Below are 16,513 nucleotides of genomic sequence, written 5' to 3'. Positions count from 1 at the left end.
GTGACCGAGCATTGATGTACCAACATGCCAGTCCCTGATGAAAGACTTGAAGGGAAAGCAGAGGAAGGCGCTGGGAGCAGATTGCTTTATCCTTAAACTCATTATTATTACACATAATAATGTGTACATCCTCACAGGGGAGGGATGGATCAAATCCAAGCATAAACCTGTTGTTCTCACACAGAAATAAGCAGAGCACTGTATTTGGAAGCTGAGCAGCCGCCTCCTGTTCTGAATGAGCTGTTCTTTGCTACCACATCTCCAGAAGAAGGATCCTTAATTAACTAGAGAACCTGCCTTGAGCAGAGGTGCTGAGCTTCAACCCCACCAAACACCCGACAGTCATTTGGATGCAGAATAAACCTCCTCCACACAGAAGGTGTAGCTGCAAGACATGCAGGCTGGCAGCGTGCTGGCTGGGATTTTACTCCAGATAGTAGCTCCCAGTACTCCAGAGCTCCACAAGTGCTCACTCGTGTGGCTGTTGGAGTCTTGGCCAGTACAGTCACTGGGACTGTCCTGGACCAGGTCACTGGCTGATGCTCTTCCTCCTTCATGCTTGAGCCGACTTTCAGGACACAGGCACCCATCTGGTTGTCACTGTGTGACACGTCGCTGCTCAAGGGTGGATTTCCTCCTTGGGGAATGCTGGAAACCTGGACAACCCCTGGCTTGCTTTCCCCAGAGCAGTCTTACCATGACTTCTGTCTGTGTGAGCGGTCTGTTGTCTTTCATGTGCTGGACAGATGGTAGAGAGCTGCGTTTCAGTGGTCCTGCTTAAGAGAGGCTTTTGGGGTTTTGACCCTGATATGCAATGAAATTTGCTGCTTGCTTAATACTTGGTATTAATCTTGATCAGCAAACAAGAAAGCTGAGTGGTGCTTTGTTAGTGATGGCAAAGATAAAGGTTGTGTGGTACAGTTTCACTGGATCAGGGACGGCCCTGACCTTCACCCAGCAGAGAATACAGCAGGCTCAGGTTGCCTTTCCATCTCTAAGCCTGGCTTATCTCTTAGGTAAACATAAAATGCATATGAGCTGTAGTAAGTGAATCTCCTCTCCTGGCCTGGTAAGTGTTGGGCATCAGTCCTAAAAGGAACACACCAGCAGCTTCCATGGAGGGAAGCTCAGGGCAGAAACTGTGAAGGAAAATGCTGAAGGTGCAAGAGGAGCCTGTGATGTTTGGGTTGTGCTCTTCACCTTCAAGCTGAGATTCATGTGTGTTGTCATTATTTGAAGCCTGTCCAGAAAGTAAGTGTGGTGTGTCTAGAAATGGGCTGCTGCTGGGCTGGGTCTGGCTGTGCCTTGGCTCTGGTGATGCTGAGAGCCACGTGTTGTGATCTTGAAGTTTACCCGTACATGAAACTGTTTGTTTCTATCCCTTAATTCATGGGTCACCTTGAGAAGGGCATTGCTCCATGGGGCTGTTGAAATTGTGTTGTGAACTCAGGTCTCCCTTAATTCCTGTTTACATATAGCTCAAAGAGGAGGAGCTAAGAAGGTCTCCTGCTTTTCCACCTTTCAGTGAGATTTTTGGCTTTGAACCTCTCCTGTTGGTCGACAGCCGGCTGAACAGGAGCAGCTTGTGCCCAGGCAGCCAAGAAGCCACCAGCGTCCTGGCCTGGCTCAGCACCAGTGTGGCAGCAGGGCCAGGGCAGTGATTGTCCCCCTGCGCTGGGCACTGGTGAGGCTGCACCTCAAATCCTGTGTCAGTTCTGGGCCCCTCACTGCAAGAGAGACATTGAGGTGCTGGAGCGGGGCCAGAGAAGGGCACCGGAGCTGGTGCAGGGCCTGGAGCACAAGTGTGATGAGGAACGGCTGAGGGACCTGGGGGGGTTTAGTCTGGAGAAGAGAAGGCTCAGGGGGGACCTGATTGCTCTCTGCAACTGCCTGACAGGAGGATGGAGCCAGGAGGGGGCTGGGCTCTGCTCCCAAGTAACAAGGGATGGGACAAGAGGAAACGGCCTCAAGCTGCACCAGGGGAGGTTTAGATGGAGATTGGGAACAATTCCTTCCCCAGAGGGTGCTCAGGCATTGGAACAGGCTGCCCAGGGCAGTGCTGGAGTCACCGGCCCTGGAGGTGTTTAAAAGGTGTGTAGATGTGGTGCTTAGTGCCATGAGTTAGTGGTGGCCTTGTCAGTGCTGGGTTAATGGTTGGACTCTGTGATCTTAAAGGTCTTTTCCAACCTAAACAATTCTATGATTCTTTGGGAACGGGGCCCAGGGTATCTCTTTGGCTTGTCCCACCCCTTGAGAAGAGACCTTCAGGATCCAATGTGGTGTCAAGTTCTAGGGCTGGCTCAGCTCAGTGGTTTCACTTCAGCGCTTTGTAAGGCAGTGAAATAGTTCTTATTGTGGGGTTTAAAATAACAGTGCTGCCTTCTGAATTACCATCTAATTAAATGAAAGCAAAGACTCAAAGGCAAGTGAGCTTTCTACATCTCTTGTTGCATAAGAAAAGCTGTTTTAGTTGACCTAAAAACCGACATTGAAAAACAGCCTCAGCAGAGATGCTTTCCTCCCAGCTCTGCGGGCAGTTGGTAGCAGTTGCTACAGTTCTTGGAGAGCCATTCATGTGGTGGCAGCTGCAGGCCCTCTTCAAAACAGTTCTTCCTTTGAGACTTGCTTCCCTTTCGCTTGCTGCTTGGAGGAACCCTGCTGTGGAGACAAATAATTAGAAATAAAAGATGGCAGCTTAATGACGATTAGCTTCTTTCTGATGCAGGCTGTGGTAGGAGCTGCCTGGTGCACATCTCAGAGCTGTTGCTCAGAGGATTTGCCATGTGCATCATGTTGACGTGCAGCCTCAGTGGACCTGCAGAACACACTGAACTATCAGTTATATTCTTTCATTCAGTAACAAACCTTTTTGAGTGAGGGTGACTCTTGGCAATTAACTGATGATGGCAGCAGTGCAGCTGAAGCATTCCTGCCCTCTCCTCCCTGTCTCTCCATCCATACCTACAGTTTTCCTCTACAACTTCTGATTTTCCCCCTCTCCCCCTCCCTAGTGCTTGGATTCTGCCTGTAAATCTGAACTGCTTTGGGTTTTCTTTATAAAATGAGCGTGGAAAGCTAAGACCTTAAACAAAGCCTCAAAAATGCCTTGTTTCGTAAAGCTCCAGGAAAACTGGTAGCAATGTGGTGCTGTCCTCTGGGATTTTGTCCTATGGATGTTAATCTTTTTGAAGCTGGTATCCATGACTGCCAGTTCCAGAGGTTAATATACTGCCTTTCAACCAAGCTGGGAAGTCTTCCTTTTTAATATGGGTTATGGAAATGTGCAGCAATTAATCACTGTGCACCTGCAGAAGCGCCTTGTGGCAGACTGGGGCTGTATTAGCTGGAGGGATCATCGGCAGAAAGGCCTCGTGATGACGAATCTGATCCAGGCAGTAGCTTAAGACAAACCCTGCAAGGTCCAAGGAGGTAGCAGATGGGGGAAGCAGCATGGAACAAGGTGGTGCTGAGCTTCAACTCTTAATTATGGAAGGACTAAGATAGCCTGTGCTCTGTTTAGAAGTTGTATTTGCTCTCCATAACTAACGTCTTTATTAAACAAATGTTAGGTCTTGCCAGGTCTAGCCTGCACTCATGAGCTGCTGTCAGTTTAGTGCTGGGTTCACTTAGCTGGGGTGAACTTGCTCCCCAGCCTTTGGATTACAGGTGATGAGTTAGGACAGACCTGAGGGCTCTCTGCCATGTACCCAGCTCTAACTTCGTGCTAGGTACGCATCAGTCCTAAATAAACCTGGAACTCCTTGAAACTTCCCTGAACCAGAGTATTTTATTAGGACAACATGTGATGGGTTTAAACTAAAACAGGGGAAGTTCAGGTGAGATGTAAGGCAGAAGCTCTTCCCTGTGAGGGTGCTGAGGCGCTGGCACAGGGTGCCCAGAGAAGCTGTGGCTGCCCCATCCCTGGCAGTGTTCAAGGCCAGGTTGGACACAGGGGCTTGGAGCAACCTGCTCTAGTGGAAGGTGTCCCTGCCCATGGCAGGGGCTTGGAACTGGAGGAGCTTTAAGGTCCCTTCAGCCCAAACCAGTCTGGGATTCTGTGATTTTATGATTTTGAAGCTGACGGATGCTCTTCACCCAAATGGAGAGTGTGACAGTACGGAGCCAGAGCTGTGCTCGAGCAGCCCCTGGGAAAGCTTCACTCAACTGGTCCCTTTCTGGGGAGAAGCTGCAGTTCAAAACCCACCTCTCCGGTGTTGTTTAAATAGACCAGAGCCTCTGCTCGCTGCACTTTGACTTCTCGTCCATTCAAGAAGTAAATCAGCCACTGACACCCTTTGTTTGCGGTGCGGCTCTGCTCCCTCCCTGCCTTAGGACCGGTCCCTAGGTGGCACTAGCTGTTGGGTTTGGGTTTATTTCAACAACGGCTGCGGAGCTGAGCTTGTCCCCTGCTGAAGTGACAGATGCAGCCCAAGCCAAGCTTGCTGTTCAGGTTTGGTTTAGGAGGCTGGCATAAGGGCTTGAACTTCCTCCTGCTGCCCAAACAGAGAGGTTTCCAGCAGTGTCTCCTGGAATTTATTAGCAAGGGGCAGGGAGTCGAGCCTGCTCCTCTAGTTTTAGTTGTGTCTTCGCTAAGACTTACTCTCAATCCCTACGGAATGGAAAACCTGTAAATGCTTGAAATGAGGGAGAGCTCGGAGGTCAGTGTGCTTGTCACGGCTCTTGCCATAGATCAGTCCTTTTCTTGGGCTGTTTCTGGAGCTCAGGCTCGTGCCACATTGATTCTGCCTTTTCCTGAGCCTGTGCTACTTGTCTTCAGGGCATCGCCTGTAATCTATTCTCCAGGCTTTTTAAAGCACTTTCTAGGTCCTTTAAGTGCAGCCGCTCATGTGTTTAATGTTTCCTACCCATACTTAAGGGGAAAAATATTTCTCTCTCAATGTAGAAACATTCAGTAGGAAAACTCGATCCTGCAATCTGAAGCTGACCTCCTCTAATCTTTAAATGGTGCATCTTGGCAGCAGTGTGCTTCACGCGCTGTCTCTAAGCCCTGGAACAAAGCTGACTTTCCAGGGAGCTGTTCTTCCCTGCACTGGCACGCAGCCTGGAGAGAGCTGATGCTTCTCTTCATCTAGTTTATTCCTCCTTTTGGAGCTCGTGGTATCTGCTGCAAGACACAGACTGAAGTGAACATCAACCTCACGCAAACCAATGAAACCCACAGTGGGAGGTTTTTCCATCAATGAAGCAGATTCTGGGTGGGATGGGAATTCCCTGGTGTACAGGCTTAGTTGTCTGGCTGTCCCCTCTGCCTTCCCCATGTTCCCAGAAGGCATCTGCATGAGCCAGCCCAGGACAAAAAGATGTAGTGGCTCCAAAACTGGATTCTGCTGCCCACGGGGAAGACTATGAAGTTTTAGTTTGGCAACACTGGCCTTCAAAGGGCCATGTTAAAACAACCAACAAAGGAAAACTCTCCAGTAGGAAACCACGCTGAAAAGGAGAGGAGAAGCTGCTTGGATTTAGGAAAACTTGAGACTAACTACTGTGCTCTGGAGAGACCCCTCCTGCAGTCCTGTGTCCAGCTTTGGGGCAACAGCACGAGAGGGACGTGGAGCTGTTGGAGCGAGGCCAGAGGAGGCCCCGGAGCTGCTGCGAGGGCTGGAGCAGCTCTGCTCTGGAGCCAGGCTGAGAGAGCTGGGCTGGGGCAGCCTGGAGAAGAGAAGGCTCCTGAAGGGGACACCTTAGAGCAGCTCTAGTGCCTAAAGGGGCTCCAGGAAACCTGGAGAGGGGCTTTGGACAAGGGCCTGGAGGGACAGGCCAAGGAGAATGGCTTTAACCTGCCAGAGGGGAGACTGAGATGAGCTCTGAGGCAGAAGCTCTTCCCTGTGAGGGTGCTGAGGCGCTGGCACAGACTTTTCCCAGAGAAGCTGTGGCTGCCCCATCCCTGGCAGTGTTCAAGGCCAGGTTGGACACAGGGGCTTGGAGCAACCTGCTCTAGTGGAAGGTGTCCCTGCCCGTGGCAGGGGTTGGAACTGGATGAGCTGTAAGCTCCCTTCAACCCAAACCATCCCATGATTCTATGATGCCAAGTGGGATTACAGTAGCAAAATCACATAGTCTCTTTAATTACGGAGATTGTTGCTTGGCCCTTTAATAACTCACGCAACAATGAATCGATTGTTGGTTTTGGAGAGGGCTGTGATGGGCTGGACTAGATTTAATCTTTGGTTAAATACTTGGTATGGAGCCAGGTGTGTGTAGATGTCCCAGGTTGCCTTCACCGTGTGCCCACATGTTGTAGGGAAGCGGTGCAGCGTGTTCTAGTTCTTCATGAAAATGTTTTGAGTTTGCAATTCCTCCTGTCAGAGGCTTTTCCTGGCGGTGGATCCCGCTGTGCCTGCAGCTTTGTGTGCTCAACGGAGGGGTGAGCATGGGAGAACCCCAGCGTGAGCTGAAGCACCCCTTCCTCCCAGGTAAATCATTTACCTGCAGTATCTTTGTTCCGCATCACCGGGTTATAGTAAAAGGAAGCTCGTGAAGGCAAAGGGAGATTTCCTTTAGACCTCGTCCCGGCCTTTTGCTCTCAGCCAGAGCACTGCTGATGGTGAGAGTAGGTCTTGGAAGAGGAGCCAAGGGCAGAGGGCCAGTAGCTGGTGAAACGGAGCCACCTGCTCTCCTCCCACCTTGTTTGCTCTTCCGAAATGGCTGCTGCTGCTCTGCAGACCTTTGCTTGCTAAAAACTGCGTGAACGTGGTGCTTAAACTGAGTGTAGAACGTACACACACGTGTAATGTAGGCACAGGCAGCTTAGTGAGAGCGCTGCTGGAGAAACGGTTCTGTTGGCCAGCTGAATTTCTTTGTTTTCCTACATCTTGGCATAACCCCGAGTCTTTCTCCTCACCTTAAATCCTGCTTGCTTTGGGGGGAAGGAGAGCTAGGGCCAGTGCAATGCACAATTCCTTTGTTTGGATTGGGAATTCCTCACGGAGAGGAGCTCCTCGGGGTGAGGAGGCTCTGTGGCATTTATTGTAGGACCAGGAATGCTCCAGGCACAGTGTTCACCAGCACTGATGTAAACTGGGAGTCCTGGTTTACCACAGATCCTACCAGTAGTGCATCCCACGGGGGCCTGCGGAGCGCTGGATCGCCTTACCAAGGATTTCTTTAATGAAGAACGTACTTGAGCTGGATTTAACCTACTGTCTAGATGCTCTTAAGATGCTACAGCGTGTACTTCTGAGCTGCTTGCATGTTGAACAGGCGCAGGGTAGGGCTTGGCATCGTATTCTGTTGTGACCCAGCTGATTTGCACTGGCTGAGCCCATCGGGGTCCAAGTAGAGTGTCAGCTTGCAGGGAACAGCTTCTGCCCTGGAGACCACAAACACATGCCTAAAATGAATATAATTCCTCTCCTTATTCCTATATCCAGCAGCCGAATACCAAGAAATCCTGACTTATTAAAGTAATTCTCAGTCTCTAATTGACTCGTATAAAGCGACTTAAACCCAGCTAGAACTGGGAGAGTTCTTTAAATATTTGCAATCCGGGCTTGGCACGGGGCAAACTGTTCTTATAGTGAAGAATTTAAGACATTTCCATTACTTCCTATGGGATTTCAGAGGTCAGTTTGGGGCTGGGGAGGAAGGAAAAGGTTGGAAGCTCAGCTGCTGATTTGCAGCAGAAGTGTGGTGTTGATGGTGGCGTTTCCATATGCACAAGAGTCATTTTTTGGGGTGGTTTTTTTTCCTCTCTTCCGCTCCCTACAAAAGCATTGCTTTGGCCTTGGTTCAAATCCCCCTGCCCCAGGAGAACATTTTCAAGGCATTCTTTTTGTGGCATGTGCTTCTTTTTGTATCTGATGACTCTCCTGCTCTGAAGTTCTTCTGCCATTCGAGCTCTTGGCCATTTGTTTCGGGTCTGAAGAGGTAACAGCATATTTTGCCCTCATGCACAGTGTGTGTGGCAGCTTGCACTAGGGCTCCCTGTGGATAAATGCCTCACCTGGGACATGACAGCTCCAAACACGGGAGCTGCTGCTCTCTGCGCTCAGATGGCGGCAGATGGAGTTGGGGATCATCTGGTGAGCTGAGCATGGGGGATGACGTGCTGCGTGGTGTTAAGTCACCGCTTGGATGCGAAGTTTGTGTTGCCCTGGTCTCTCCTCCATGTAATCTCCACTCTGCATGTTGTGATGAAGCAGCGTGGTTTTGTTTGCTTGCTTTTCTTAACTGCAAGATGCTGTTGCCAACCCCTCGCGACCCAAAATTGTGGTTTTCTCCTTAAAGCCCTCTGCACTCGTGTTTCTCTTCTGACACAGTGTGTTTGCAGGGTGAGCGGTAGCAAAGGCAGTGGTTGTGGTGGTGGGTCAGCACCAAGTGTCTCAGCCTCTTGCACGCACAGCCAGGGCTATTATAATGTGTTGATTTAATGCTGTGGGGAGCAAAGTCAGAGCTTCAGGGGAACTGTCTGTCCCTGGTGTTAGCAACGACTTGGGGCCACCAGAGCTTTCCCAGCCTGTGTCTTTGAATCAGACGTGCCCATCCGAGTCCAAGGAAAGCACCAGATAGTCCAGATTTAAGGCAAAAATAGCGCTATTCCGTATCATTAAGGAGCTTTTTGGAAGACATCTCAACACTGAGACAAGGGGGGAGCTGCCCCGTTCTGCGTGTTTTGGCAGAGCTGTGTCATAGACATAGAGAGGAGAAGAAATAGCTGTGAGAAGCGTGTTAATTTGTCTAGAAAATGGGGTTTGGCTCCCATTTAGCACATGTCCTTAGTGTGTGAGTGGTCCTCGCTTGGTGTGCACTAGCGAGGGCTTCAGCATGAGGTGAAAGTGTCCCAGCCAGGGTGTGCATCAGCCCCGATGAAGAGGTAGGATGCTGGGGCAGCCGCTCGTGGTACAGGCAGAATAATGTGCCCGAGAGCTTAATTCTCTTTGGATGACAGAGATGCCGCAGTTCCTTGTGTCTTGTGGGCTTGTGTGAAGGGGGATTTGGTGCTTCAGCGCTGGTCGGGCTGGCAGCAGCCTCCCTGGAGCCCCGGGGAGGCTCCGATGGGAACATGGGGAGCGTTTCACTGTGGTGTACATGGCAGCAAGAGCTGGGCAGCTCTGGTGGGTAAAAACAGCTCATAATTTGGCTGTAGGTGAGGAAAACGCACTCGGTGCTGGTTCTCCTGTAGGGTGCTCCTATTCCTGTACATTCACCAGCGAGGCTGAGGGGTTTTATTGCTCACCAGGGGCTCTCCATCTCCCTTGTTGCTTTATGGGCTTGGTCCCACGCATCGGCTGAGGAACCTCTTCGGTTCCTATGGCGTTATGTTTAAATAAAATAGACACCATCGCCACCCCCCGCAGTTCCTCCCTTAGGAGCCGGGCACAACTTTCTCTGGGAGACAGCGAGCTGTATTTAATATCTAGGTCATGGCGGGAGGCGAGAACCGCCGCTGCTCGGCGGTACCGGCAGCCTGCGCCCCTCCTGCGCCTCTCGTACCGGTTCCGCCCGGCGACAAACGATCGCGGCCCTTTTCCTCTCGCCTCCCCCGCATCGCTTTATGGCCGGGCAGTGCTGCCGGTCACCCCGTCGCTTCCTCCTTCCTTCCCCTTTCCCGGCCGCGGGGTCTCAGGGCCGGGGCTCGGCGCCCGCGGGCGGCCCCTGAGGGAAGGGAACGGGCGGGGGGGGGGGGGGGTGGCGGGAAGCGGTGAGGGGGCGCGCGCTCCCGCTCCCCCCCCCGTCACCGACCGCGGTTTCCCTTCCACCAATAGCGAGGCGGCGCTGGCGCCCCGCCCCTTGCTCTCTGCCAATGGGAACTTACTACAGTGTTGTGGGAGGCGGGGCTGGCCGGGAGAGGGGCAGAGCGGCGGCGGCGGGCGGCGGCGGTGGCTCCACACGGGCGGCGCGGAGCGGGCTGGGCCTGGGCCGGAGCCGGAGCCGGAGCGGAACGGGCCAGAGTGCGGCGGCAGGACCCCGGGGTGCCGCACCGGGGGGCTCTGCTGCGGCCCGGTGAGTGCGCGCGGCCGCGTGTGCGTGCGCGCCGTGTGCGCGTGCATGTGTGTGCGCACACGGCGTTATCGGTGCGCGTATGGCTTTTGCACGGTGTGTCCGTGCGTGCGGGGGGGGGTGTGTGTGTGTGTGTGTGAAACGGCGTTATCGGTGCGCGCCCGCGGTCCGTGCTGCCGTGTAAATGACTCTGTGGTTTTGTGAGCGGTGTGTGTGCACGGTATGTCTGTGTGACACGGAGAGCGTGTTCATGGGTGCATGGTGTGTCTGTGTGCGCACACATGGAGAGCGTGTTCATGTGTGCACGGTGTGTCTGTGTGACACAGTGAGCGTGCTCACTTGTGCACAGTGTATCTGTGTGTTCACATGGTGGGCATGTTCATGTGTGCACGGTGTATCTGTGTGTGCACATGGTGGGCATGTTCATGTGTGCACGGTGTATCTGTGTGTGCACACGATGAGTGTGCTCATGTGTGCATGGTGTGTCCGTGTGTGCACACGGAGAGCGTGTTCATGTGTGCACGGTGTATCTGTGTGCACACACGATGAGCGTGTTCATATGTGCATGGTGTATCTGTGTGCACACATGGAGAGCATGTTCATATGTGCACAGTCTGTGTGTGCGCGCAGAGAGTGTGTTCATATGTGCCCGGTGTATCTGTGTGCACTGTGAGCGTGTTCGTATGTGCATGGTGTATCTGTGTGTGCACACAGAGAGCATGTTTATATGTGCCTGGTGTATCTGTGCACACAGGGAGCATGTTCATATGTGCCTGGTATATCTGTGCACACAGAGAGCATGTTCATATGTGCATGGTGTTTCTGTGCGCACAGTGAGCGTGTTCATATGTGCACGGTGTATCTGTGTGTGCACATGGAGAGCGTGTTCATATGTGCATGGTGTATCCGTGCACACGGTGAGCATGTTCATGTGTGCACAGTGTATTTGTGCTTGCATGGTGAGTGTGTGTGTGTGCATGCATGATCTGTGTGCACTGTGCATGTAAAGGGTACATTGTGTGGATTTGAATGTGCATGCGTGCTCTGCACACACACAGTATGTGTGGGGTGTATGTGGGGTGCACGGTGCGTGCTGCTGTGGTCTCCATGCATGCACAGTGTGTGTGCAGTGTGTGTGCATGGTGTCTCTGCGCACAGAGCTCTCTGTGGGGTGCGTGTGTCATGGAGAACGAAGCCGAGAGGCTGAGGCTCAGCTGGAGGCAGGTTCTGCAGGAGGTGAGGAACAGGGACACAGCGGGACAGTGGGACCCAGAACAGGGGAGCTGGCACCCAGGGTCCCCCCTTGCCAGGGCTGCTGCTGGCCAAGCCACTGTCTGCAGCTCTGCCCAGAGTCCATTGTGCAGGAGGAGGAGGAAGGAGACATGGTGGGGAAGAGCTCTGGGCTCTGCACACCGGTGGAGCTCTGCTTGTCCACCCATGGGGTGAACATGGGTGCCGTGGTCTGGCTTTTTCCCAGCCGTGCATCCCACTTCCCTCTGAATTTCACCTCAAGAAATCACCTCAGCCCGCTGGGGAGCAGTGCGCTTCGTCTGCAAGGGTTTTCCACCAAGGAGTACTTTTATTCTTATCTCCAGCGAGGCAACGTTCACAATGACAATGACCCCAAAGGGGCTGGAATGAGTTAAAATACCACCTTGCCCACATCTGGAGTGCCACCTTTCCGGAGCGTCCTGGCTTAAAGTGTTTCTTGGGGAAAAGGAACTTGCTCCCCCTTTGTGTGGTTGGGGGGGGGCTGGTTTTGGGCAGGGACTGTGGGTGTATAAATATTCAGTTAAGATTTGTATATCCAGAGAAAATTTCTTAGAGACTGTCCCAATTCTGGGGCAGGTGTTGTGCTGGAAATGATAATTTGATTGTAGTTGAATTTTGTGTGGTGTTATTTAATGAAGATACTGGTATAATACAGAGAAGCAAAGCACAATCTTATTTCTGAGCAACCAGTTTTCTCCTCGCCTTGCTCTTTGTATTTAGGGTTTGAAGGCTTTCCAGACATGCCAGGTTTGGTTTGTCCGAGTGAGGTAGATCTGGAGGGATGGTCCTTCGGATTAGTTCATTCTCATTTCACAATTAAATGTAAAAACAATCCCTGGAAGCTCTGAGGGGAGGAGGGTAGGGCTGTGTGGTGGTGGGAGATACGGTGGAGCTCCGACCTGGCTGTTCATCATGGCAATGTGCTGGAGTGCAGTTCCTTTCACAGTTAGCCGAGTCGTGTGTCCCTGCTCCCTTCGCCTGGAATGTTGCTTTGTGGAGGTGCAATGGTAGTTTGGCTTTAGTTTTTAATGCTGGCACAACTGTATTTTTAATTCCTTGAAGGTTTTTCCTGTAGGGGTTTGGTGGCAGGTAACGGGGCTGTCCTGCTTGTGGTGTGTGTCGGTGCTGCTTGATGTCTAGTTTTTGACATCATGGTGCCAACCTCTGGTGTCTTCAGTTCTGTTTCTGTGGCAATTTGGAGCACTGGGTGTGATTTCAAAGCCAGTGGGGTTCTTTGTGTCTCTCTGCTGACATGGCCTTAATAAAGAAGGGGAGGATTTTCTAGGATTCCCATGGACAAACATAATCTGCTGCAGAAGGTAAATACCAGGATAAACATAGTGCTCCTTCCCTCTGAAACTCACTTAGAGCCTTGAGAAGTGGAGCAAATGATGATTTTTTTTCCTTAACACAAACACATTAATTATTTCCTCTATCAGCTTAGGTGAGAAGCACAGGAATTACCTGTGTTTCCATCTGAGCTCACATTGCCATTGAAACCAGATTGTTAGTGGAAGCAAAAGCATTTGATGGGAAGGTAGCACCTCTCTCCAGGGCACTCCTGCTCTGGGCAGGGGCAGGAAGGACTCTCCTCACCCTCTTCCAAACCACCTTATGTTCTTAGAGCCTCAAAATGCTTTAGACAATGATCCTCCAAATGTGCAGCTCCTGTCTGTGGTGATGTGTTGCCAACTGCCCGAGCGCTCTGCGGGAGCACACACACTGTTTGCACTGGACAGCATTTCATTTTCCGAAAGTGGTAAAACAGACCTGGTCTGAGGGCCCATTTGCTGCTTGCTGAGCACATACTGGATTGATGGGGGATAGCTGGTATGTACGTGGCTTCTGTAGTAAGCCACCACGGCTACTAATTCATTCACTAGTGATCAAAGTGCTGCCGTTCCGAGGTAGCTTGCAGGCTTCCAGCCATGGGGTGTTGGGATGCTCCGTGTGCTTTGATATGTTGATGGGTGGATGATAGTGTTGGGAACATGACATGTAAAACGCTGGAATGAGTTGTATGTACAGAAGTGTTGCTGATGGAGGGCAGTGGATCCGTCCTGGGTTTGCAGCAGGAGTTATTTAGCATCTCGAAGGAATCCTGGATTTTTGGGTTCAGCAAGTAAAGCTCCAGCTCTTCATCCTTGGTGGCAGTTCAGTTGGCTGCGTATCCACAGCACCTGGCCAGGAGTTCTCATCCAACACCTTTCCTTGTGCTCTCTAATGAGGGGTGTTTGAGGAGAGCCTCCTTCTTTGAGGGACCCATTCTGCTGCAGAGCAGGTTAATCCTCATCCTCTTACTGTGACATTGCATCTATTTATTGGAATAAGCCTGAGGAGTTGATGCTGCTCAGGGATGCTGTGTCCGTGGTGGGAGCTCTGGGCTCTCTCTCAGTGTCCAGGCCAGGGGGTCACCTGCAGTAGGGAATCCCAATCAGAGCAGGAGTGCTTCCCACCCCACTGCAGTGGAGGCATGTGTGGGTCTGTGGATGGGGAGCTTGAGCTGGGCTCTTTGTGTGCTGCGCTGGGATAGTGCCCGGCTTTGCTCCACTTGCTGAAGCTGCTTTTGCATTCATGGGAATAAGCTGGGATGAATCAGTGTTGCTTTGATTCAGTAGTCTTTGAGGGGCCTGCAGCAGCCCTACAAATGCAAATAATTTCCTATTATAAACCTTATTTTATGCCTTTAAACTCCACTGCAGATCTATTGGCCTCTTCCGAACCACGCTTCAGCCCCATGCAACTTTTCTGGAGCGTTAAGGAATGACAGACACTCAGATTGTTTGGGCTCAGAGCTCTGTTTTGTTGCTGTCGTGCATCTCTCCGGGGGAGCTCGACGTGACGCTTTGCATCTCGAGTGGCAGTTACACTCTGGGCTCGGGGATCTTCTGCAGTGGTTCTGCTTTCTCGGAGCTTGGCTTTTGCTGAGATCCTGTGTAGCTTAAGCAGGCAGCAAGACATCGAGATTTCACCATATACTTCTCATCTGCTGCCCTGTTTTGATGAGTACTGTGGTTCCTTAAGTTGCAAAGGACTGTAGGATGCGGCAGAGCAGGGATTTATCTTTGTCCGTTGGATGGATTAGGTGGGAATCGTCGTGGCTTGTGCTTAATCCAGATTAATATTATTAGTTTCTTTACACTCAGTCGGTTGTTTACGCTGTTTTCTGTTGATGTGAAGTCTTGCTTGTCTAATGCTCCTGACATTATGTATTAAAAGCAAATACTTTTAATTTGTCTGCTTAGATGGACTAAATCTCTTTTTTTTCCTCTAATAAAACAGTTCTATAGGGAGGAAAACTGTGTGGGCCTGGGGTGTGTGTTGGGAGCAGTCGTACTATTCAGGGCACATTCCTCCAGACCTCGTTGTGTTCCTAAGATGGGCTTTTTATAACAGTTGGAAGTGCTCAAGGCCAGGTTGGACACAGGGGCTTGGAGCAACCTGCTCCAGTGGAAGGTGTCCCTGCCCGTGGCAGGGGGTTGGAACTGGACGAGCTTTAAGGTCCTTTCCAACCCAAAGCAGTCTGGGATTCTCTGAAATTCCCACACCAGCTGTAGCTGCTGTGCTCAGAGCAAATGTCTGCAGCAGTGGTTTGTAATTTATAATTCATTAAGTTGCACAGCACTTGAACTCTGGTGCTTTGGGAGGGGACTGAGTATTTTGGATCTCCCTGATCTTGGTGCAGAGCCTGGAAGGGGCAGGAAAACCAGCAGCTCCAGGAGTGTTTCTGCTTGTGGTGGTTTTGGTGGTGGCAGAGCTCTGCGGCTGGCTGCTCGTGTGGCCATGACCATGGTGGTGTGTGTGTGTGCTTCACTCCCTCATGTGTAGCTTTGGAGAGGGGTCCATTCTGTCCTGTGGTGAGTGCTGTGGGGTGTCAGCCCGTGGCAGGTTCACACCATGAAATAACATTCTCCATGGCCACCTGAGGAGACCTGCACCCAGACATGGGAAGGAGCCTTTGCTCTGCCCAAACCAAGGCCCTTCCTACAGCCATCAGGTCAACCTGAGTTGTGACAGCAGCAAAACCCCCCCGTGGATGGAGCCCTGCGGGTGGAAGCAGGGTTTGGGAGCAGCAGGAGAAGATTGGGGCTAGTTAGCTGTTGCTCTGCAAAACACAATTCCTCTGAAGTCACGAGTCACCTGTTGGAGGCTGATTATCCCCCCCCCCTTCCCCACCCCATATAATGCGCCTGTGTGAGAGAGATAATTAAAAGCTTCTAGTTAAATAAATAACGAAACCACTCACGTGGCTTTAGAGTAGAATCGTGGAGTCAAAGGCTTGGAGGTAGGAGATGGTGTGTGCTGCTCCTGCTTCTGCAGCATCTCCTCTGCCTTTCAGGGGGAGCACAGAGCAGCGTGGTCCTGGTGTGGGATTGCAAATGGGCTTTCCCCCCTCAGGGCTTTGTGTATCGCTAAATGTAAGAGAAAGCTGCTGCTAAGTGGGAACACGCCTGTCCCATTGTGTACAGAGCCTCAGGCTGTATTTATTTCCCACTATTCAAACTCTTGCTCCAAAGACAGGATTAGTAATTCCCAGCTGGGTTCACATGAATCAAAAGCCGGTCTTTGCCATTTGTTCGTGAAGATGGGGCTGGATGCTCCGGGCCAGGGAATGGTGGAAGCATCGAGGGGTGGTTTGGTTTGATCCCGTAGATGCAGAGCGGGGTGAAACACTTTCTATTGAAGGCCAGGTTCTGCCTGTGTGAGCTGCCTGCAGGGCCTCAAGCCAAGCACTCACAGGATGAGAAACATGCAGCTGGTGACTAGTCTGGGGAGCTCCAAGAGTTGTTTGTCTCTGGGCTGGTTCATGGAGGGGTAAAAATCTTTCCGGTCCAGCTTCGGCTGCTGTAGCTGTAGAACCATAGAATAGAATCAACTAGGTTGGAAAAGACCTTTAAGATCACCAAGTCCAACCATTCCCCAGCACTGCCAAGGCCACCACTAACCCATGGTGCTGAGGCCTCGGCTACACGGGGTGTGAACACTTCCAGGGACCTTCCAGTTGCTGAAGCAAATGATAAAAGTGCTCTACAACCAAATACCGTTCATTTCTTCTCTCAACATGAGGGCCAGAGGAGAGCAGGATGCCCTGGGCTTTGTGGGAAGATGCACATTAGTAGAGGTAGCTCAAGGTGGCATTTTGCAGTCTGACCAAAAGTCCTCTTGAATCCCCAGACAAAACCTGCTGCTCTGTGCTTTAAATACCGGATTCTATGTGCAGGTAGTTTTCCAGTTCTGCTTTGCCAACACACAAGACCAGGTTGGACACAGGGGCTTGGAG

General features: G+C 51.5%; 1 protein-coding gene across 36 annotated transcripts in view; it reads left to right on the top strand.

Annotated features, from left to right (window-relative positions):
- The window catches only part of EPB41 (erythrocyte membrane protein band 4.1), a 95,971-nt gene that overhangs the window by 10,801 nt on the left and 68,657 nt on the right, over positions 1-16,513 (top strand). For 34 of the 36 annotated variants that reach the window (XM_032920238.1, XM_032920237.1, XM_030503725.1 and 31 more), the window contains exon 1: positions 9,802-9,963. The exons of the other annotated variants lie outside the window; for them this stretch is intronic. The gene's annotated coding sequence lies outside the window, so the exon portion shown is untranslated. Of the gene's footprint in view, positions 1-9,801; positions 9,964-16,513 lie in introns of those variants that run through there. 36 annotated transcript variants of the gene reach the window in all.

The sequence above is a fragment of the Strigops habroptila genome, chromosome 12 (genome assembly GCF_004027225.2).
Source record: "Strigops habroptila isolate Jane chromosome 12, bStrHab1.2.pri, whole genome shotgun sequence".
NCBI lineage: Eukaryota > Metazoa > Chordata > Aves > Psittaciformes > Psittacidae > Strigops > Strigops habroptila.
This window is presented reverse-complemented; position numbering and strand designations above follow the sequence as displayed.